At 43.8% G+C, this 24,178-nt stretch overlaps 1 pseudogene; it reads right to left on the bottom strand.

Annotated features, from left to right (window-relative positions):
• Positions 1 to 3,068: 3,068 nt before the first annotated feature.
• Positions 3,069 to 4,903, bottom strand: LOC124697010 (annotated as a pseudogene).
• Between the last annotated feature and the right edge of the window lie 19,275 nt (positions 4,904 to 24,178).

Genomic DNA, 24,178 nt, shown 5'->3' with positions numbered 1-24,178 from the left:
ATGTTTTATCCCTAGTAGCAACAGCACATCCACAACCTTAGAACTTTCTGTCACTGTCCCAGATTTAATGGAGGCATGAACCCACTATCGAGCATAAATACTCCCTCTTGGAGTTAAGAGCAAAAACTTGGCCAGAGCCTCTACTAATAACGGAGAGCATGCAAGATCATAAACAACACATAGGTAATAACTTGATAATTAACATAACATAGTATTCTCCATCGGATCCCGACAAACACAACATATAGCATTACAGATAGATGATCTTGATCATGTTAGGCAGCTCACAAGATCCAACAATGAAGCACAATGAGGAGAAGACAACCATCTAGCTACTGCTATGGACCCATAGTCCAGGGGTGAACTACTCACTCATCACTCCGGAGGCGACCATGGCGGTGAAGAGTCCTCCGGGAGATGAATCCCCTCTCCGGCGGGGTGCCGGAGGAGATCTCCGAATCCCCCGAGATGGGATTGGCGGCGGCGGCGTCTGCGGAAGGTTTTCCGTATCGTGGCTCTCGGTGCTCGGGGGTTTCGCGACGGAGGCTTTAAGTAGGCGGAAGGGCAACACGGGGGGCCACACGAGGGCCCCACACCACAGGTCGGCGCGGCCGGGGCACGGGCCGCGCCTCCCTAGTGTGGTGGCGCCTCGTGGCCCCACTTCGACTCCTCTTCGGTCTTCCGGAAGCTTCGTGGCAAAATAGGACCCCGGGCGTTGATTTCGTCCAATTCCGAGAATATTTCGTTACTAGGATTTCGAAACCAAAAATAGCGAGAAAACAGACAAGCGGCTCTTCGGCATCTTGTTAATAGGTTAGTTCCAGAAAATGCACGAATATGACATAAAATGTGCATAAAACATGTAGATATCATCAATATAATGTGGCATGGAACATAAGAAATTATCGATACGTCGGAGACGTATCAAACATCTCTCGGATTATAGTTTTGTAGGTTTGATGACAATATATGTGATACACTAATGTGCGTTGATATAGTGCAGAAATTATTTGTGGTTGAATTTGTGTTGAGAAACAAGAGAAAAGGAAGCAGGGAATTTATCATAGGCCGGATAATCCGGGGCCGGATATTTGTAAAATATTCGGCCCCTGAAAATGGCTAAGGACTTTTGCGACAGGCTCTCAGTACCCCCTAGATCCAGGCCGGATATTTATATGGTCGGCCCGGATAATCCGGGGGGCCGGATAATACGGCCCTTACTTAGGCCGGATAATACGGCCCTTACTTAGGCTGGATAATCTGCCCACAAAATTACTGCAACGACTCGATTTTGAGAGAGGTATATATATCCCCCTTCTTCCTCTACCTCAAGCTGCTCATTTTTGCTCAAGTTAATCCACCATTAGAGCCACACCAAGAAATACAAGATTCACTAGATCTCCTCCTCCAACCATCCAAAGCTCTTGATCTTTGGAGAATCGAAGGAGAAGACCCCCATCTACATCTTCACCGAAGCGATTTACATTTTCCCCTCATTTGATTGAGGGCCCCTTTGCTAGTGTTCCATTTGGAAACCCTAGTTGCTTGTGGTTGATTTGTTCTTGTTATTGTTGTTGTGTTCTTACAGATATTGGGAGCCTCCAATTCAGTTGTGGATATGTGTCCCAAGAACTTTGTAAAGGCCCGAGTTCCGTCTGGAGGAAATCCCTTAGTGGAAGTGGGCTAGGCCTTTGTGGCGTTGCTCACAGGAGACCTGAGTGAGGCCTTTGTGGTGTTGGTCTGGCCTTCGTGGCGACCACACTCCTCCAAACGTAGATGTACTTCCCCTCAAAAGGAAGGAACTAGGGAATCATCTATGTGTCTCCGCGTGCTCCACTCTCCGTTACCTCTATCATTAATAGCTCTATTTTTTTCTAGCCATATCTTGCTTAGTTGTATATCTTGTCATATAGGTAAATTTACATAGTTGCATATCTAGAAAATTTACCTTTGCGTCAAGACTAAATTGAAAAAGAACTAAAAATTGGTTAGCACCTAATCACTCCCCTCTAGGTGCGGCATACGATCCTTTCAACCGTGTTGGCACAAGTTCTCTATTTTGATTCGCGACAGAACAGATTTTGAATCTACCTAGGCCGGCTAGCAAAAACAAATAAAATGACACATACTTTTTTGCTAGGTTTGCTTGCATAATCGAAATATCTAAGAGGAACATATCTGATTTATGCATTATGGATGTTAGAAATGGATTACTTGTATTTTTCTAATAAACTTAGACATTTTATTTATAATATTTGGAGCTATAGAATTAAAGTTATGAATTTTCAAAGTTCACATTATTAATACAAGTAATTTGAATTATATGCATATTTTAATTATCTGAAATAGTGAACCAAGTTTATATATTTGAAATATGCAAACATTTATGAGCACTTTTCATATTTAAAGTTTTCCCATTTGAATTAGTATTTAAAAGTGATGATGGTTTTAAAAAGTTTATATTTGAAGTATTCAAACATTTCTGAGCACTTTTCATATTAATTTTTTTCCATTTGAATTAGTATTTAAAAGTTAGGAAGGTTTTAAAAAGTTCATATTTGAAATATTCAAATATTTATGTGCACTTTTCATATTAATAGTTTTTCTATTTGAATTAGTATTTAAAAGTTATGAAGATTTGAAAAGGAGATTTTTTTGAAAACTACGAGGCGCGAGGCATAATTTACATTCAAAACTTGAGGACCTATATGCAAAATAACGGACCATGCACCGTCTAGCGCCGCCACGTCAGCCTGGAGACTGGATTCCACGTGTCAGAAGCGGTGTCAATTTAGAATCAATTCGTGTTTAGTGGTTTTTGCAGAATCTACAAAAAGAAATATGGTAGATTTTTGCTTCGAAAACGTAAAGTGATACAAAAAAATAACATTTAGCTAGAAATGTGGTGGTTCTATCCATGATAGGGTACAATTCCTTTTCAGAGCTTCGTTCTTAGTCTATTGAAAACTAGCAATTTCACATTTATATTGGAACGGAGGGAGTACAAGATAAAAGAATCGACTGAGGTTCATCCGTTCCGAAATGTAAAACATGAACGGCAGAAGTAGCTAAGAGCGATAATCTTTAAGGTTTGTAGTATGATTGTATCTGGTGGAGCAGTAGATGAAATGCAACAAGTTGAGCACGCTGAGAGCAGCCATGAACCAGAAGAAGTAGTCAAGGTGCCCTTCGTCGAGCTTGTCCGGGATCGGGATCCACCCGGGTTTACCGCCGCCGGTGGTGGCCGACGCGACTGCGCAGACCAGGGCGGAGTTGAGGTAATTCCCTCCGGCGATGGCGAGGTGCGCGAGCGCCGAGCCTAGGCTGTAGGCTCTTCATGGAATCCGGGGACTGGTCGTAGAAGAACTCCAGCATGCCGATACTGGCGAACACCTCCGCCACGCCCAGCACCGAGTAGCACGGCGCCTGCCACATGATGCTCATCGCTGGGGCCGCCGCTATCAGCCGCCTCGCCTCGACCGACGCCGCGTACGCCATGGCGGCCGCCGACAGCGCGAGGCCGACGCCGATGCGCTGCAGTTGGGTGAGGCCCCGATCCTCACCCGTGACGCGCCGTGCGAGCGGCACCAGCACGGCATCGTAGACGAGGACACAGATGAGGACGGTGGCGACGTCGAAGGTGGACATGGCAGCGGGCGGCACGGTGAAGGCGCCGACGCGGTTGTCCATGACTACGCCCTGCTCGACCAACGTCGACGACATCTGCGCCGTCACCGCGAAGAAGATGAGCAGCGACGCCCACACGGGGGCCATCCGCAGCAGCATCTTCAGCTCCTCCACCTGTGACACAGTGCACAGCCGCCACGGGCCCTTCTTCTCCGACGATGGCAGTACGATCGCAGCCTTGTCAAAGAACCTGAATTTACTCGTGTGCCCATCTGCTCCTTCATTTTCATGCAGGGCCGAATTATCATCGGGAAGCTCGAGGCGGTAATTCCTTGCGGCAGCCACAACCACCTGAAAGACCCTGATGAAGGGGCTGCCACTCGTTCGCTTGTACCTGTAAACCTTCCCGCCGGTGACGAACACACGGCGAGGCCAAAGCCCATAATCACCGTCCGAATCGCAAACCCAACGCTCCAGCCGTTGTTGTCCTGCACCAAGACGATCACGATGGCCGAGAACAGCGAGCAGATGTTGATCGAGAAGTAGTACCAGTTGAAGAAGGAGCCCTTGGCCACCCGCTCCGCTGGGTCCGCGCTGTCAAACTGATCGGCGCCCAGGGTCGAGCTGCAGGGCTTGATGCCTCCAGTGCCAAGGGCGGCAAGATAGAGCCCCAGGTAGACGGCGACACGATGAATGCCGCTGTTGTCGGAAGAAGGCAGGAACAGTGGAAGCGTTGCTGATACTGTCGTAATGAGCATCCCCTATCACACGAGAATATTCAGAACAGAGTTCTGCACATTACTTGGCAAACAAATCTCCATACTGCACATTATTAGAAAAGGAACAACATTTTCGTTTGCCACACTTACGATGGCGTACACGGAGAGGAAAATTAGGATGGTCGAGTATCTTCCCCAGTATGTGTCGGCCAAGAAGGCTCCAATGAGCGGCGTGAAGAAGCAGGTACCGATCCAAGCCGACGCGCTCCTTGCCGCGCCGGCATTGCTCTCGTGGAGCTCGGTGGTGAGGTAGGTGACCAGGTTCCTAGCGACCGCGAAGAAGCACAGGCATTCGCTGAATTCGGCGCCTGGTTCAGGCTCAACATGCAGTTACTTCAGTTGGCCAAATTAACATGGAGAACTGCACGAAGCAAAGTGTTTTTGACTGGTTGTCTGTCGGAAGTATACCTAGGATGAAGAAGCTGCTTGAGAGCAGGCTGTTTTTTGGAGTCAACTGTTCCATCACTTGTGTACCTTGAACCTTCTTCCTGGATAACAATGCAAAAACTGAAATTTGGCATGCTATGTCACACGGAAACGTAGTACTAGTAGGCTCAATTTCCAATTAAGCGCGGAAGAGAATGTCACCTGAAAACTCGGCGCTTAATTTCCAGTTAAGTGTGTGAGCTGCTGTTTTCAGGGAGGGAGCCAGAGAATGAGAAAGAGAGAGAAGCGGGGAGAATTGTAGAACAAATTAACTGCATAAGAGAGAGAGAAAGATAGAGAGAGACCTGAGGGAGGATGGATGAGCTATGGATCAAATAATCGGAGGAGCTTCTTCTGTTCTCCTTTGCTCCTAACCCACGGTTCTGAAAAATTAGAGCTGCTCCAGCTTTTAGTATTCATTTAATTCGTGAAATATAAAAATACCAAGCGTAAATCTTCGGCTAGAAGTCCATCTGACCCGTGGCGAAGTATTTCCTAGCGGTGGAGTTAGCCTGGCCACGACGGTGAGGATGGCTATGGCGGCGGTGCTGAACCACTCGACACTGCCGTGACGTTTCCAAACACCGGGTAATTAAAAATCTTGAACCAGTTTTCAGATCCATATTTAGATACTACTAGAATTACGAATTCATTACGCACCCAAAAGAGGAGCGGATTAGAAAAGTTAACTGCAAGCTGCTCTAGCTTTTGATACACAAACATAAAAACACGGAGCGCCGTAATTTACATCGCTACTGATTTGACTTCATCGCAACGCGATTTACATTCATTCTCGTCGCCGCGCAAATTGAGTTGTAGCTCGCTGCCGCCACCGCCAGGAGCTTGCTGTCGCCGCCACTACTTCTCACGCCGCCTCACCCATGACGAAGTTGGTTGAGGCGGCCACAACAAGTTTCTGGCGGCAGCAGCAACAAGCTACAATTCGATTTGCGTGGCAGCAAGAATGATTCAGACAAGTTTGACTCCGACTGAAGGTAAGTTCATTCGTTTGCCGGCAGCCTCGATTCGGTGGCGGCAGGCGTGAATCACACTGCGATGAAGTCAAATCGGGGAGAGTCTGGCCATTAGGAAACATGCCCGAGAGAGGAGGGGGAGAAAGATAAAACGTGCGTAACATTTTGGTCACTTGTCGGTGGCACTGTGACGTAAATAAACAACCAATCCATATTTTTGTGTTCCGCGGAACCAACTCCACGTATTTGTACCTAAAGCTGAAACAATTACACGTAATTTACCAAAGGCTGGAAGCAACTCCACAGCTCAAAACAAAAAAGCTAGAGCGGCTCCAACTTTTTCAGAACCATGGAGTTGAGGGGGACACCGGAGCAATCACGAACCTACACATGACGAAATAGGCAGCATAGGTTTCTCTTTCCGCCTCCTGCTTGCTTCTAAAAAATTGACTATTTTTCTCCGCCGGTCTCCACTCCACTAGCAAAGCTATCTAACCTACAACGTGCAGATGGGCATAGATGAAGGGGAATCGACAAAGGATTGTGGACGGATATGTGACCTGGTGCCGCACACTTCGTGATGGAGCATCTATTGGCACTTGTAGCACATCCATGTGGTCAGTCACGGATAGCGAGCTTTTTTATATAGAAGAAGATTATTGCAGAGCCATATACCACCCGGTCACACGTTTTGCAATACGTGGTACTAATTTGCACATCCGGAACAAGATGTGATACTACAAGTGTATTTACCTCTCAAAAAAACACAAGTTGTATTTCATTTAATCAATGAAGATTAGACCATTCAAAAAAATATTATAGGGATGAGATCTTTGCATCCTGCTACGCCAGCCTGCGAAACAAAATAGGTATCCTTCTTTTTCATAAAATGGGTGGTCTGCTTATATGAAATTGGTATATCCTAAGGTAAAGAAAGAATTAGATAAACATGTTGCTGGTCTAGAAAAAGCTAAGAAAATCAAGCCGAAATGGTGCCGGTGCAATAGAATTGGCGGGAGTATATTATGGCAGCAAACCAAAACCCTCCTCCAAGAAGAATTGTGCTATGCCCCCCACTTCTGCTCGTAAAAATAAGGCCTGCAATTTTTTCTCAAGGTTGGACAATATAGAAAGCTTTAACATCCACACAAAGTATTCACTTTCATGCACTAATACTTTCGTAATCTATACTATTACTAGTTGAATGACTGTCCGTTGCTATGGATTAAAAAAAATCGTCATAATATTTGTTGTGTTCTCAACCTTGTTTTAATAAACACCTTGTCTCCTTCAGGCAGTTCATTCCAAAATTGTACTATCAATACCTTGGTGATGCACACAGTTCAAAACCAATCAAAGAACAGGGAAAAAACAAAAGGCTTGGGCCTCAACTTTCAAAAAGGACTAAATAATGTATGCAATAGTTTGTTGGTTTAGTTTATAGTGACAGAGCTTCTCAGATTCATCAACAAAAGCGTTCTCATACCGACACATTGCGTTAATATATTCATGAAACACATCTGCCATGTATTTATGTCGTAGACACAACCTTCACCTCCTTTCCATGTTCATCTCGCTACAGGACGTCACTACGGAAATCGTCAATGTGCCGATGGCTAGGATCTGTGCCGACGGCTTTTTGTCAGGGTCGTCGGCCCTGACAAAAAGACAACCTGGCCTTTTTAAGTTTCAAACGGATGGCAGAAAATGATAAAAAGTCAAAACATCAAATCTTTTGAGATTTATGTATGTTACGCAACCTACTATTAGGGGAAATTAACAAATTTGAATTTTAACTTTTTTTGCAAAATAGTTTATTTCTCGGTAAAATGACATTATCTTCTGCATACGACGTCGGAAAAAATGTATAACCTATCAAAATGATCGTCTCAAAAAGTTATATCCAATTTCAACGCCTTCGGCCATTGCATTATTTTTAGATTATCAAAATTCCAAAGGGAAATATGAAGGCATGAAGACTTTAGTTTTTGCCAGAAATTCTTTATTTTACATTTTATGTTTTCTAAAAGAAATTAAAATTTAAAATTAAATTTTGTGTAAATATTATTATTACTTAATCAATGATGTTTATTTAAATAATTGTAGAATAAATAATTACGATATCATGATCTAAGAGTTAATAGGATTGATATGATAGTATTATCAATAGGGAAATCTTCAATGGTGCAGGTGCGGAGCGCGCATGGCTATCCTCACCATTCATTTCCATCCAAATCTAGATGTTTGACTTTTCTTGTTTGGCACTATCTTCCCTACATGCACATAGTCCAAAACTTTGAGTAATCTCTTCCAAAAAAGACAAAAATCCTCTTAAAAAAAACACTGTTTTCTCTCCAAATTTTTTCTACTGTGCATGAGGTGCGCACTGCGCATCGCACGTGCTCTGAAAAACTGCTCTCTTATCAATAAGGATTCATTTCATTCATGGAAGCTCAATCGGAAAAAAAGGAGAAGTTAAGTGTGCTTGGACTGGAGTACTGTGAGAATGGGTAATTTTAACTAAGATTGAGCGTAGTTAGAGTTAAATGATCCATGTGAAAGGTTTTAAAAAATGGATTTTTTTTTAAATTTTCTTTTTTGAAAAAATCGAGCCAGAATTGCCAAACGGCCGTTAGTTCTATGCCGACGGCAAAAGCCATCGACACAGGAGCCGATAACCCCTGTGCCGAGGCCATATTGTGCCAATGGCGAGGTGCCGACGGCGGCTGTTGGCAAAGGCCTATGCCGATGACACCCTGATGAGGTGTGCCGATGGCCGGTGGCCGACACAGTGGCGGAGCTGGCATGTAAGACATGGGTGCAAATGAACCCATTAAATGTGGGTTCTGACTTAGAGGCGGACCCAGGAATTTTTGAAGCACTGGGGCGCCGTAAGGTAACTAAATTTTTTCTCAGACAAATATACCCATTGAATGGAGAAAATCGTGTTTTTCACAATATTTTTAATGCGAAAACACAAATACAATACATTGCATGTTCATTACACATTTCAATGTTCAAAAATTCACAACACATTTGAATGTTATTCGTTGATTTATTTTCTAAGAGTGAAATCATACAATATTTCATCGAGATTATATATATCATCCACCTCATGCTTCTCTCTTTTTCATTTGCAACATTTGTTTGTAGCGGTGGTTGTTGTGCGCTTCTTGTATCAACCAAAAATCTTCAATTTCTTTCATCGGTGATTAATCAACACTCCAAGCCATTAGAGTTAACCATTTAAAAACTTATAAGGAAATACAATTCAACTCAAGTTGAGAAATTCATTTCCAAAATTGAGTACACTAATCAAAAATTGTGGGATATACATTTTTATTGGTTGTGTAAAAACAAAAAAAAATCTTCGGAGAAGCTATTTTTGTGCATCAAAAATTGTCTTTTTTTGCACAAGTCACAATAAATGTCATTTTTTCGCAAGACTTTGTGTGTGGGCAAAGAATATCCAGATGTACATATAGAATTTTTAACTAGATTTTTTAACATTTTAAAATATTTTTCTGGGCAAGTGTGTCTACACCTAATATGAGCTAAAATGGATTTCTGAACCGATTGAGTCTAGGGCTCAGTTGCGTAGTGCCCTGCTGTTCCTGGACTGTCGCTCACTGACTGATCGTTATGGTAGCAGTATTCGAACTCTAGAATGCATGGAGGCACAAGGTGGCCATCAGACAAACGTGCAAGGCGGGACTGCCAGACTCCCCCTTCTCCTCTCTGGGCGTGCTACAGTAGTTTGAGGGTCGACTCCAGTTTCAGGCCGCCGCCCCTCTTCCTTCTTCTCTCTGGAGGCTCTGCCGGCCAGCGAGAGGTTGGATTAGGAGGTAGGCTTCCCTTGTACATAGTAGATTTAGGATTTCTGTTAGGATTCCCTAGGTGGAGGTGTGCCTTTGTGCTGTTTGGGAGTAGGTGGCTAGATCTTTGCATCCGGATCTGGCTCGACTTGGTTCTGTTGTTCTTGCTGGCTCTGCTCCGGTTGCCGGGGCGGTGCCTTGTGAGGACGCGGGAGCCAAGCATCTCCGACAATAAGGATGGCCTTTGGAGCTTCTCTGTCCTTGCGATTTGGCGCGGCGAGGGATGGTGTTTGCTGGTGGTCTCGGTCGAGCTTCCGAGGAGGAGGACGAACGAGTTGGCACAAGGCGACGGCTTCGTCAATAAGCGCTGCTACCTTGAGGTATGGAGTTGTTATGCTGTGGAATTTCTTCTGGCCGGCCGAGGTGGCGAGGGGAGGAGGCGACACGGCGATGGCACCTCTGTTTCTTCAAGGTGGAGGGATCGGTTCCTGCTGCATACAAGAGAGAATCACGCGGACGCCATGATTGCTTCCGCGTTCTTTGGCCGGAAATGTGGCCCTTCGAGATGCCTAGATGGCGCTCAGCTCAACCTCCGGTTTGGACGCCCTTCTCAGAGTTTCCCGTCGGAGTCAACGTCCTTCCGCTGTCAAGTGGTTCGTCCCCGATGGTGTCTAGATCGCCGACGATGGAGGCTCATCGCTGGTGGAGAGGACCCAGGAGCCGATTGCGTTTTCTCTGATATTTTAGAGGTCCTTTGTGTGATTGCCCTGGCCGTTGCTGTAATTTTCTTTTTCTTTCAGGGGCCTGGATGTAATATGTACCCACCTCTTTTAATTTGATATGCAGCATCTGGGGTCTTCGTGACCCTTCTTTTGTTCAAAAAAAAAAAAAAAAAAAAAAAAAAAACGTGCAAGGCTGCAACCTGCATGTGCGGCTTGACATCTTAGTTTGCATTAGTCAAATGTTCACACCTAGAAGGTTTGTACGTGCAGCTCACTTGTAGTATAAATAGGGCACTCTTGTATCATTTCACAGCACACCAAGTAGTGAAGAAAATAAGCAAGGAAAAGCAGCAAGCTTAAGCTGCACCAAAGCTACTCGTGTCCTCCATTCTATTGGAGTTTTGATAGTGTGTGTCCAAATGATTAGCGTGTGAGTAGCAGCAGGCTCTAAGTAGTAGGAGCTAACATTATTAACTCACACCATGATTGTTTTTTTGCAGGGGCAAACACGAAAAGACCTCCAATTTAATTTGTATTGATGATTAATATTTAATATGGAGATTCATTACCATGCGGGAAGGGCGTGTGTGATTTTTTTCTGCGTGGGAATTACCTTGATTATGATTCATTACCATGCGGGAGGGATCAATTTGGTTTACTATCTTTCCACAGATCTGATCCATTAATTGGTGTAAGATTGGACGCTCCAAATGCTTTCAAAATGAAAAGTGCAAAGTACGTTGAGTGTGACTTGCCATAACTACTCAAATACAATGGTATAGAGATAGAGATGATTAAGATTTGATATCGTGATTAGCCTCAACAAAGAGGGAAGAAAGGGCGACGTGTGATTTTTTTTTTTTTTGCGTGGGACGGAAAGATATCGTGGTTGATCACCGCATATTAATCACCTTGATGGTGATTGATTACCATGCGTGGAGGATCAATTTGGTTGTACTATCTTTCGATAGATCTGGTCCATGGTGTAAGATTGGACACTGCAAATGCTTTCAAAATTGGGAGCTACGTTATCACGGTAATTACTTAATAGGTGATAATCATCAGGCGATAATCAATACATGGTAATTAATATAGCTTCACATCTCACACCCATCTCATTGTCGTTCTTCCTTTCCGACCTTGGCACCTAAGGAGGGCAAGCAGGAATGTTGCACTTGCAGCACTCATTAGTGGTTGTCACTCCAACACCATGAATCCTTCCGTCTGAAAAAAATACCACCAGGAATCTTGAATCTTCGTCGGCAGCATGAATTGTCATCAGCTAGCACAAAAAAGAGGCGCGCCGCCAAATCCCTAGCCCATCAACACCGCCACCTTGAATCCATATGTTAGTGCCTCAGACACTGGATCTTCCTATTGAACAGGTTGTCGATAGGCTGGTGCTGCGGCATAACATGGCACATGGGAGACAGCGGTAGCGTGGGGGAGCGAGCGCATCTAGCACCGGTGATGGCAGCAACGGGGGCCTCGTGTATGGCGACGGTAGCGTGGCGCCTAACCATGGGCCATAGCCCGGTAATGGCACCGCGGGAGCAGTGAGGCGGTGGTTCAGCATTGGCTCCGGCATGCAAGCAAAGGTTGTACCTTTTTTGGTCATGAACAATATAGATATGGATTTGACCAATGATCCAAAAGAATTCATAGTCATAGGACCCATGCGTTGTTGTTGGAAGAAACTTCAGGCACTGTTACACATCCACGGGAGGTGCATTTACGTAACGGACAATTAATTCATGACAAAATAAATGAAAGAAGGAGAACACACAAGTTATACATGAAGGTACTTAGTTTCGCAAAAAAAAGGTACTTAGTTCCGCTCTGGTTATTCTCCTTTCCTTTCTGCTGGATTGTTTTTACCTAACTTATCTTGCACATGTCTATATCATGGCAGACTATATCCGCACCATTGAAGATTTTGCTCTTGTTGAATCAATCATGTCTGCACCTGGAAATATCGTCGACATTCTAATCACGGCTTGAGATGTCTTACACGTGATGATGTATTTTTTCCAGATAATACGTAAGCTAACAACACAGAGACCAGTAACTTACAATTTAATATCTAAAATTGGATACATACTCGGCGTGGACCAACCTATGGAGAATGATTGTTTGAACTTTGGTGTACGCAAAGTGGCATGCGACGCGGTCCTGCATATGGTAGAGATTCATGTGCACTACATGGATCTATGTTTTTGTGTAAGTTATTATAATCTCATATTTTCATTGTCATCACTATGTTTCTAAAAAAAGAAAAAAAAAATCTCAGACGGCGATGGTTGATTCTACATGAGTTCACAAATGGCAAGTAAAGCCAAATATCTAGTCGCTAGCAACGTTGTTCGGTAATTATCCTGGGATAGACTACGAAATCTCTTCACACATATTAGTGAAGTCATTTACTTATCAAACATTGTCATAGTAGTGTTTCTAAATGGTCGCCCTTTTGAATTTTTGCTTCCATATGCATCCATGGGCCACTTTAACTTGTTCTCCATGACCAAAGATAGTTTCCTCTCTAGTCCATTTTTTGACACTATTTCCTCTCTAGTCCTGTAGACATATATTACATGGTTCTTTTCACATAATATTTAGAGAGAACACTAATACATACTCATGAACTAAAATTATACTCCCTCTGTCTCTTTCTATAGTGCCTATAGATTTTTAGCATTTGTTTCACAATATAAGGCTGTAGCTTGGCATTTTTTTCAATTACCCCCTCCACCGGTCAACTTCCACACGACATGCATGAACAAAATCCATACAAAATAGGAAACAATTAATTGAGATTCCTAATGCATGGCCCCAAGGATTGCTTAGATTTAGGAAGCAATGTTTTTCTTTCCTTAATTAAACCTGGCTGCACATATATGGAGAGTCAACCAGGCAGATTTGTGGGATTTGTTAGTGTAAGTTAGGAAGTTATCGATTTCCCTAATTTTAGTCTGATCTCAAATCATTCAGCCAGGGGGTCTTGTGTAAAAAATACTCTTGCGCTAATTTCCGTACCAAAAATCTATAGGCACTATAGAAAGAAACGGAGGGAGTAGATTATATTTATTTCACGTGATAGTATTGCTAGGGTTTTTCCATCTCCCCAAGAACAAAGTAAACAACACATAGAGACACATAAAGGAAATCAATAACATCATCATAGGCATATGAAGATGAATACATGGATGAACTCAAGTGGAAATCCACAATGAAAATTGGAATTACAACAAGAAAGAGGTAAACGAGATGGCGATGATGATGTTGATGGCGATGGGTCGGTTGATGTTGATGAATTGATGACGTATTGGTCTCCAATGATTCGTGTAGCAGTAAGAATGGCACCCTCTCGCAAGTTTTCCCTCCAAATCCCTTCCGGAGGTGAGGTTTCTCGAATGTTGGATCTTAGATCCGTCTTTGCATGGTGAAATTATTTGACGAGGCGGAGTCGGTGCCAGATGGTACGGGGGTGCGGTACGGGTGGGCCTTGCCCGACGGTCGTTAAACCTTCAAAAGTAGCCTCTCGTAATGCTCTTTCACCTAGGTGCGTGAAAAATCATTTAAATGACTTCTATCACTTCAAAATATCATATTTATTTCTAATGTGAAAGTTTCAAATGATATGTTTATCAGTACCTTTATAATTTGTCATCGTTTGAAAATAAGCATAAAAGAGGCGCCCTCACGCCGTAAAATACCAACATCCTTGCATTACTTATGCAAAAAACATATAATAAACATGCTTAAAAAATGCAGTGATAAATTGGCTATAACCCAACACGACCTTACTGTGACGTATTAATCTTCTTGTGTGCCATTGGTAAAATTATAGCACCGGTGCACTAAAGTACACTACGGGAAAACACTACGTTGTCGTGCGACCAATCGCACGGCAAAGGAGCCTATTTGCACGGCAAAGCGTGCGTAGCCGCACGTCAACGACTGGTCGGCAAAGAAACCGACGGCAAAGGAACCTTTGCCGAGCGCTTCGCGAATTCTGTACGGCAAGGCCTTTGCTGTGCAATGCGTTCTATGCCGTGCGCACTTTGCTTTGCTGTGTGGGCCAACTCTGCCGTGCGTCGAGTTCTATGCCGTGAGTCCGAACTGTGCCGTGCCCCAAAGTCTTTGCCGTGCGCTTCTCTGTGCCGTGCAGTAATCTTTGCCGTGCGCCCGCGCCCCTTCTTGCACGGCAAAGCCTCCTGCAGCCACACCCAGTGAGCTCCCAGGAGCATAGGTGAGCGACACGTGCCTCCTTTGCCGTGCGTGTGCACACGGCAACACTACAGGAATTCCGGTCTATTGCAACAATATTTATTACTACAACTATCTTTTGTTGCAATAAATTGCAATATTACCACGAATATCTTGTTTGTGGTAATAGCCTTCACATATTGCCACAATTTAGTTTTGTTGCGATAATTAGCTATTTTGTTGCAATAGAGGGCACTTATTGCAGCGAAATGCGATGTCGTTGCATCATGGTGGTGCTATTGCGACGATTATGGGTTGTTGCATGACATTGTCATCTTGTTGCAATAGAGACTAGGTAACGCTACAAAAACAGAATTCGTGGAAATAATTCAAGGATATGGCAACATATTTCTCATGTTGTTTTAGGTATACATATTGTTGCAAAAAATAGTATCGTATTGCAACAAAATACTTATTTGTCGTAATAGTGACCGATTTTGCCTCAACCCCATTCTGTTGCAATAATTATATAATAGTGCGACAAATTATTTATCGGTGGTAATATGAAGAAGATATTGCAACAATCGTGTTTGTCCATTGTTTTTTTTCTCGCGATCTAATTAAAGAGGTGTCCTAGTTTTTAAAAATCAATCATGATTTTTCCATTTTTTTTAATAATTTTTCTCCCAATCTGATTAAAGAGGTGTACTAGTTTGAAAAATCACAAGGATTATATTATTACATAAACGATATGTTTATTGATTCCGTATATTATGAGCGGCAAAATTTAATTGCGAACATGAAGATTTGAACCTTGCATGCAGCATGTTACCATCTCGTCTAGGCTTGTTTGTTGTAAATTGTAGAGACAAAGATCTTTTATAGTTAGTCTCCATGCTAGAAGTAAAAGTCATTTTTTCCTAAAGGATGTTAATACTTCCTCCTTTCCTTGTTTTAGGGTGTATATAATTTTTTGGAAAAATCGAAATATAAGGTGTATAGCAATTTCTAGACAAGTTTATCCCTGGAATATGGTTTCCCGTAGGCATATCCCGCATGCAAAATCCCTAGGTTTTAGGAACAGAACGATTTAAGGAGCCAAATGATTTGAGGCAACAGGTTCCATAATAGAGTAGCGTGGAATCAGGAAACTTATTCTTTCCAAAACAGGTAGGCTTACAATTAGGAATACTACTTGCTGCTATGGATACCTTAGATTAGGAATTTTTATTTTTGTGTATATCACGACCCCCTGGCTGGTTAGTAGGCGCACCATATAAACATATACGATGAGGCAGAGAATCAAATCTTATATGGATTGAGAAAATTAATGAGAAAACTAATGAATCCACGCTGATAAACCAGGTTCAGGTACGATCCACTCATAGTCGTAGTTCAACTCACCAGCGTCCTCCTCCGCCTCGTCACCGATCGCATCCCAATTGATCCACCCTGAGCGGCAACCAGCCATGGGAGATGGCGATCAGAAAGAGAGTTGGCGCTCAGGAGAGAGAGGTCAGTCGTCCGTAATTTGAAAACAAAAAATTTCAGTCATTGGCGCCATTGTGATTTCCTCGTCTGCTAGAAAATTTCAAGATTGGCCGAAGGTCTCTCCACAACGCGGGAGAGAGAGAGACTAAGATGGCTCGTGACATTGGCGCACAAAAGTTGAGGAAGGGTAGGGATATCAATCGATAGAGATTAAGGCATAGAGAGATTTATGGGAATGTTACATACCCTTATTTGGTAGGTACTCATATATGGGAAGTATAGGACCTAGTAATAACGTGCAAGATTTCTGGGCGTGAGGGATGCCAAGACTTCCCTATTCTCTACTAATCCCCTTTTGATCACCTAGGGGCACAAATGTCCAACACCAACGAAATTTGCCTGCTTTAATATTTATGCGGAATTTCCCTATTCCCATTTTGTTTTGAATTATTTAAATTTATAGTACCCTGGTCAAATCGTGATGAAAACCGCGACGAAGACTATTGCTACCTAGGGTTTGAATCTTGGTACACTAAGTGTAGGTGCTCCACAAGTTGGTTTGTCACATTTTGCTGTAATTCAAAATTGGCTTAGTTTGTGCCTCTTTGACTGACATTTGACCAAACAAAAAATAGGTGTGTGAAGACTTTTGCATTCACCCAACTATCAAAGTGTGCATGAAATGTGTCATAGTAGCTTCACAAGTTGGTATGTCACATTCCGTTAGATCGTGGTTGATATAGTCGTACTTCATCGCTGACCTTGGGGTCGTGTAGAAGACCTCCCATACCACCATGGGTACCACATGTGCAGCTGAAAGAACATTTCATGATGTTTGAGGTTTTGTGTGTTTGTTAACAACACCGGTGACAATTTAACTGTGTGCTAAGTGGATTACAGATATAGAAAAGATACCACGGGTAAATCTCGACCCACTCAAAAAGGAAGAAAAGAAGAAGAAGAAGCTGAAGTCTTTCCCAGGCCGGCACTGCCGGTGGCTGCACCTCGGCACTGCCGGTGATTCTTGCCCGACACTGCCGGCCTGCCTGTCGACCTGCTGATTAAGAAAGTTGGCCGGCACTGCCGGCGTGTCAATGCCGGCACTGCCGACGATTCTCCTCCAACGGGCAGAAAAGTTGGTGGGGTAGAAATAGACCCCTTTACCTACCTTGGAAGGGTGCTCAAACCCTAAGATCTTCATCCACCATTGCTGAGCCACCAAGAACACCAAAATAGCCGGATCTCCTCCCTCAACCACCCAAATCCCTTGTGCTTTGGAGAATCGAAGGAGAAGACCCCGATCTACATCCTCACCGAAGCGTTTTTCATTTCCCCCTCATATGCTTGAGGGCCCCCTTGCTAGTGTTCCTCTTTGGATCCCTAGTTGTTATTGTTGATGTATTCTTGTTGATTTGTTGTGTTGTTACAGATTTGGGAGCCTTCAATTTGTTTGTGGATGTGTGCCCCAAGAACCTTGTAAAGGCCCGGTTTCCACCTCAAGGTAATCCCTTAGTGGAAGTGGGCTAGGCCTTTGTAGCGTTGCTCACAGGAGACCTGAGTGAAGCCTTCGTGGCTGTTGGTCTGACTTTCGTAGCGACCACACTCCTCCGAACGTAGACGTACCTTCTTGCAAAGGAAGGGAACTACGGGAATCAACTCCGTGTCTCCGTGTGCTCCACTCTCGGTTACCTCTATCCTTTATCTCCTCTATATATTGCGTACCCATATCTTGCTTAGTCGTTGACCTTGTCATATAGGTAAATTCACATAGTTGCATATCTAGAGAATTTACCTTTGTGTCAAGCCTAAATTGAAAAAGAAATAAATATTGGTTAGCACCTATTCACCCCCCTCTAGGTGCGGCATACGATCCTTTCAGCAGCACCTCATAGTTTTGCACACATGTTGTGCTCAACGACGCTCCCAAGGTGAGATCTAGCTAAGGTCGCGGAAGAAGATCTTATCGATCCGAATCCCGGCAGCGCTCCCGCGTATCGGGTGGAGTAGTACTCCCTCCGTACGCAGCTCTTCGAGGAGCCACTCATGGGAGAGAGAACTATAGAGAGAGGGGGAGGAAAAGCTCCCAAAGGGAGCTATCCTTTTTCCCACAAGGGGGATTGTGTGCTCCACCTCTCCCCAAGGCTCCACCTTATATAGGAGGAGGGGGAGGGGCGTTGGGGCGGCCAAAACCCTACGGCTAGCCACAAGAAGAAGTGGCATTTTGGCGGAGCCATCGAGCGCTACATCTATAGCGCCTCGGCCATGTCCACGTGCCCACAAAAAAACGAGGTAGCAGGATGTCGTCGTGTAAACCCCGCTCGACTGCAAGTTCCACAAAAATCTGTTCTTGGTGCCCTATACCAGTGTGAACCCCACCAGCTTGTCAACGAGATCTAGCAGCTCGGCGAGGTTCTGGGTACTGAATTCATGAGTGACGTCCTCCAACCATCCATCGGCAAGCCCCTCGCGCACCATATGCGATTTAGCCACTCTTTTCGTGATAACTGTAAAAAAGGGTGGGCGCAAAGTCCCTGATGCGCCCCACGGTCAGCCACCGGTCTATCAAGAACTGAGTGGTGGCCCCGTCGCCGAGCTCCTACTAAAATGGGTTGGAAGGCATAAACAAAATTATCAGGAAATGGTGTTTTTTTCTCGAGAAAACCCGGGAAACAATGTATTGGTCATGTTAAAATCGTTGATCTCGGCCAGTCGGAAAGGATTGTCGAGGGAGGATGAACAATATTTACGACCCGCGGCGACAACGTTAGAGGGGACGGCACTGGATCACCCCTCCACGATTCTTCGATTTGGTGGGTTTTTCCACCACGAAATAACTTTTACAAACAAATTTAGTAACATTATTTTTAGCAGCATAGATATTTCATATTGGTTTGAAATATTATTTTTCCAATATAATCATTATTCTAAACATTCCCTCCAAAAAATTACTTTCTCACCACCTATTGTATTTTGCGCCAATTTTTAAACTCTCCGCTAAACGCCCTTAATTTGTTACCATCCGAAATTTTTTTGTTCCCACGAAAATTAGCCTCCCTCCGAAATTTAGCGTCAATTAAACCTTCCCGCTAAACGTCCATTATATAATCCCGCGTTCCTGCTAATACATATCTAAACAAAATTACAGCCTCATACACCAGATCGGATCTGAGCTCTCGTTCTTGGTGCTCACAGCGTCATGATGGTGTTGACCCAGCGAACCACACCATTGTCTCAGGTTAATCGTTTGTCCCAATCTCCTCTACTTAGATGTGCAGCTCCCAATCGCCCCCTTTCCAATCTCCTCCTATAACTAAATCTCCCACGGCATGGCCCCTTAACAATCCACGTTCGACCTGCTGTCGTCGATGCCGCCCACGGCCTCGGCCACGACGGGCACATCCATGGCGGCCGCGACCACATCCATGGAGGCCGCAACCACGACCAGGCCTGCCAATACCTCGCTAATCCCGCGGTTCCACTAGGAGCTCTTCTGGAGATCTGGCGACCGTCGAGCCCCGTGATGGCGGCACTGTACATCATCGAGCTCTTCTAGGTTGGCTTCAAATACCATGATGTAGGACATTCAACTTTTGTGAAATCTACCTCAAAATTTCATGTAGCATGATGTAGGTTCTGAACAATCTTAAAGCATAAATCACCCAGGTAGGAATATAAAGATTTCATATAAACTAGAACTGGAACTAGACGTGCATGATTTGTTGAATAGTAACTGTTTCTGAAATCTCAGACTTCCAATCATAGAGTTTCAGAAAACTTCTGAAACACGGTTACATATTATGGTCTTGCCCTGGATGTTTGATTTGATTCGATGTTCCTGTCAAATGTGATCCTCCCGTTTGTCTGCTAAAAATTTAGTACTAGTCTGCTAATAATGTTTTTGAGCGGTGGCGAAAGATTTAGTACTAGTCTGCTAATAATTTTCACTGTTGTTCAAGGTGGAAATGCCTCGGTGCTGTTATGTCTTATTTCAGTCCATCTCTCAAATTAAAACTACTTATAAAGGAACCACCTTTTACCAATTTGCTCCCCACTTTTACCAATATGGTTCACAATTCAACTTCTGTATCCTATTATTGATGGATTGCCTCAGTTCTGTACATGTATGCAAGCATTCCATCTTCTCAGTAGCATGTCTAGATCTGGTAAATTGTTATAATGCATATACACAAATCAACATGAACATTCTAGATCTGGTAAATTGTTCATGTCACTTAACCTATCTTTAGCATTTGCTATAATGCATATACAATCCTGGTATGGGCTAAAATGTCAAATCTTCAAGACTGCTAAATCTTTTATAGGAACTCAAGAACAATCTGACACTCCAGTGTCTGCCTTGGATGAATGGCCATCCCATGCTCGTCGCAACCGTGCACCGCTACACGATGGTACTTGCTTTTGTTTATATTTGTGTCATTCTTTCTTACAATCTAAAACCGAGTAATGCAATGCTTCCTGTATAATGTGGAGTCAAGTTATCTCGTGGCGACACTGATTACACATTTCCAACTTTTGTTTTGTAATAACTAATGAAAGCATACCTCAGCTATATATACAACATGAGTATTTCCACTCAGTGGCAGCAAACATTGCAGAGCAAAGCCAACCAGGTCAAGGAGAGACTGTAGGCAGCACGTACTTCCCGGTCCTCATAAACCTACCTAGGAAACGAGTAGCTCAATCTCAAACTTGTGGACTTAATATTGACATGATCCATGTAACGTGCTCGCATGAATTGGTTACCTTGTCTAACATTTTTTATTTATTTCTTCATTACAGGAACCAAAGAATTATCTGGACTAGGCTCTATAGATCACGGATGGTTTAGTCTTGGAACTTAATTAGTAGGATGGCTTTTGAGTTCCATTTGATGGATACTTTCTCCGATAATTATGATTTTTATGAATACATATATATATTATACGTATGGTTTGAATTTTGAGCATTTTTATTATATTATCATAATAACTTGCCACCACAACTTTTTTGCACGTTGTGATAATTGTTTGCCGCCACAAAACTAAGCTTTGTTGAAATAGAGTATCGCCACGAATGTTTACATTGTCGCAGTAGAAATAGAGTATCGCCTTGAAAGTTTACACTGTCGCGGTAGCTCCTCGCTACAAACATTTTGCCCATCGCGATAACTGTTTGGGGCCACGAAACTAAGTTTCGTTGAAATAGAGTATCACCACGAAAAGTTTATATTGTCGCAATAGCTTCTTGCTACAAACATTTTCGCCGTTGTGATAACTATTTACCGCCACCAAAATGAGGATGTTGTAATTTCTTGTTACCACGACTAGGATGTTTGTTGCCATAAGTTAATGCCACAAGCTGAGCGGTTCGTGGAAAAACATCTAACGCTACAAAAACAAAAGTCGTTGACATAGGGTTATTGCAACAATTGGCTATTGCCACAGAAGGAGCATGCACCACGAAATATGTGTCGTTGGCAAAGGTTATTGCCACAAAGAGTTATCGCCACAAACTATCGATCGCCACGATTCGTTTGCATGTTGCATTAAACTATCGCCACAAACCAAAATGTGGCATCAAGTGAGTGTTGCCATGGGAAAATTTGTGGCAACTACCCGACCTATTGTTGCGATAGTTTACTTCATTGCCACAATTGATTTTTCGTTGCGATAGCCTATTACCATGTGTGCAGTTGCAACGGTCGCCAACGAAAGCTGTTTTGTGGCAATAGGTACATATTGCCACAATTTGGCATATATTGCGACGATTTTTTTTGTTGCAATAGACCCAAATCCTTGTAGTGCAAAGAGGCCAAAAGTCCTTTGCCGTGTGCACACACACGGCAAGGCCTGATTTTTTCATTTTTTTGCTGTTTTTCAATTATCCCTGCATTTCGCTGTTTTGGGGGGAGGAGGGGGAGAACGACCGCCGAAGCACCGAAACCCCACCAAATCTTGCATGTGGACCTATGATATGTGTGAAAGTGTGGTGCAAGGTGTAATGGTGCAAAAGTAGCTCCCCTAAACCCTAAACCCTAGCCCTAACCCTACACCTAACCCTAACCAGTAGATCAGACACACCCTCGATCGTGTGATAATGGCTCGAGCTGCGGGTGTATGTGCCAAAGGATCCCAATCTTGGTTATCCATGTGTATATGTACTAAACAAACCTAAAATAATGAAAAAGTACATTGGTGCACCCTCGCGCGGAAAAATCTAAGGGGGTAGACCCGCCGTCCCGCTGTTCTTGGGGGAAGAGGGGGACGACCGCCGGAGCACCGGAACCCTGATATATGTGGGGAGATGAACATGGAGAGTAATTTTGTATTGCACATTGTCTTAAGTAACACTAATAAATAGTCATCAAAAAGTAAAACTAATTAAAAAAATAAATATTAGTGTTAGATGAAATAAAATAGAAAGAAAAACAAATAAAATGAATGGTGGTGCACGACAAAGAAAGATTCGGACGGCAAAGGAGCCTTTGTCGTGCATATTGGCTGGCCGCACGGAAAAGGGAGCGCCACGGCAACGTCCAGACCCTTTGCCGTGCAGCGTTTCGTTGCCGTGCGGCATGCAGGGTCTTTGCCGTGATGTGTTTCTTTGTCGTGCGTTCTGCTCAGACTTTGTCGTGCGTATGTTCTTTGCCGTGCGCCACTGCTGAGTATGCCGTGCTGTTTTTCATTGCCGTGCGCTATGATGTCTACGGGAGCTTCTATTCTTGTAGACAGTGTTGGGCCTCCAAGAGCAGAGGTTTGTAGAACAGCAGCAAGTTTCCCTTAAGTGGATCACCCAAGGTTTATCGATCTCAGGGAGGAAGAGGTCAAAGATATCCCTCTCAAGCAACCCTGCAACCACAAAGCAAGAAATCTCTTGTGTCCCCAACACACCTAGTAGGTGCACTAGTTCAGCGAAGAGATAGTGAAATACAAGTGGTATGAATATATATATGAGCAGTAGTAACGGCGCCAGAAAAGTGCTTGCTGGCATGTGGTTGATGGTGGTAATATTGCAGGAAGTACAGATGCAGTAAAACAGTAAACAAGCAGCGATAGCAGTATTTAGGAACAAGGCCTAGGGATCATACTTTCACTAGTGGACACTCTCAACATTGATCACATAACAGAATAAATAGATAGATGCCGGACTCTACACCCTCTTGTTGGATGATGAACACCACTAACTCGTGTAGGATTACACGAACCCTCAATGCCGGAGTTAACAAGCTCCACAATATTCGATGTTCATGTTTAAATAACCTTAGAGTGCATGACAGATCAACATAACCAAACCAAGTACTAACATAGCATGCACACTTGTCACCTTCACACTACGAAAGGAGGAATAGATCACATCAATACTATCATAGCAATAGTTAACTTCATAATCTACAAGAGATCACAATCATAGCCTACGCCAAGTACTACACGATGCACACACTCGTCACCATTACACCGTGCGGGAGGAATAAACTACTTTAATAACATCACTAGAGTAGCACACAGATATATTGTGATACAAAACACATTGCAATCATAAAGAGATATAAATAAGCACTTCACTATGCCATTCATAACAGTGAATAAGTATTCCGTGAAATATAGCCTAAGAGACCCACACGGTGCACACACTCGTCACCTTTACACACGTGGGACAAGGAGTCTCCGGAGATCACATAAGTAAAACCCACTTGACTAGCATAATGACATCTAGATTACAAACATCATCATATGAATCTCAATCATGTAAGGCAGCTCATGAGATTATTGTATTGAAGTACATAGGAGAGAGATGAACCACATAGCTACCGGTACAGCCCCGAGCCTCGATGGAGAACTACTCCCTCCTCATGGGAGACAGCAGCGTTGATGAAGATGGCGGTGGTGTCGATGGAGGAGCCTTCCGGGGGCACTTCCCCGTCCCGGCGGCGTGCCGGAACAGAGACTCCTGTCCCCCAGATCTTGGCTTCGCGATGGCGGTGGCTCTGGAAGGTTTCTCGTACCGTGGCTCTTCCGTATCGAAGATTTAGGTCAGGGACCTTTATATAGGCGAAGAGGCGGAGTCGGAGGGTCGACGAGGCGGTGACACACTAGGGGGGCGCGGCCAAGGCCTGGGCCGCGCCACCCTGGCGTCTGGTG

Source organism: Lolium rigidum, chromosome 3, assembly GCF_022539505.1.
Source record: "Lolium rigidum isolate FL_2022 chromosome 3, APGP_CSIRO_Lrig_0.1, whole genome shotgun sequence".
NCBI lineage: Eukaryota > Viridiplantae > Streptophyta > Magnoliopsida > Poales > Poaceae > Lolium > Lolium rigidum.
Note: the sequence above shows the minus strand (reverse complement) of the source record. Positions and strands in the feature narration are given on the sequence as shown.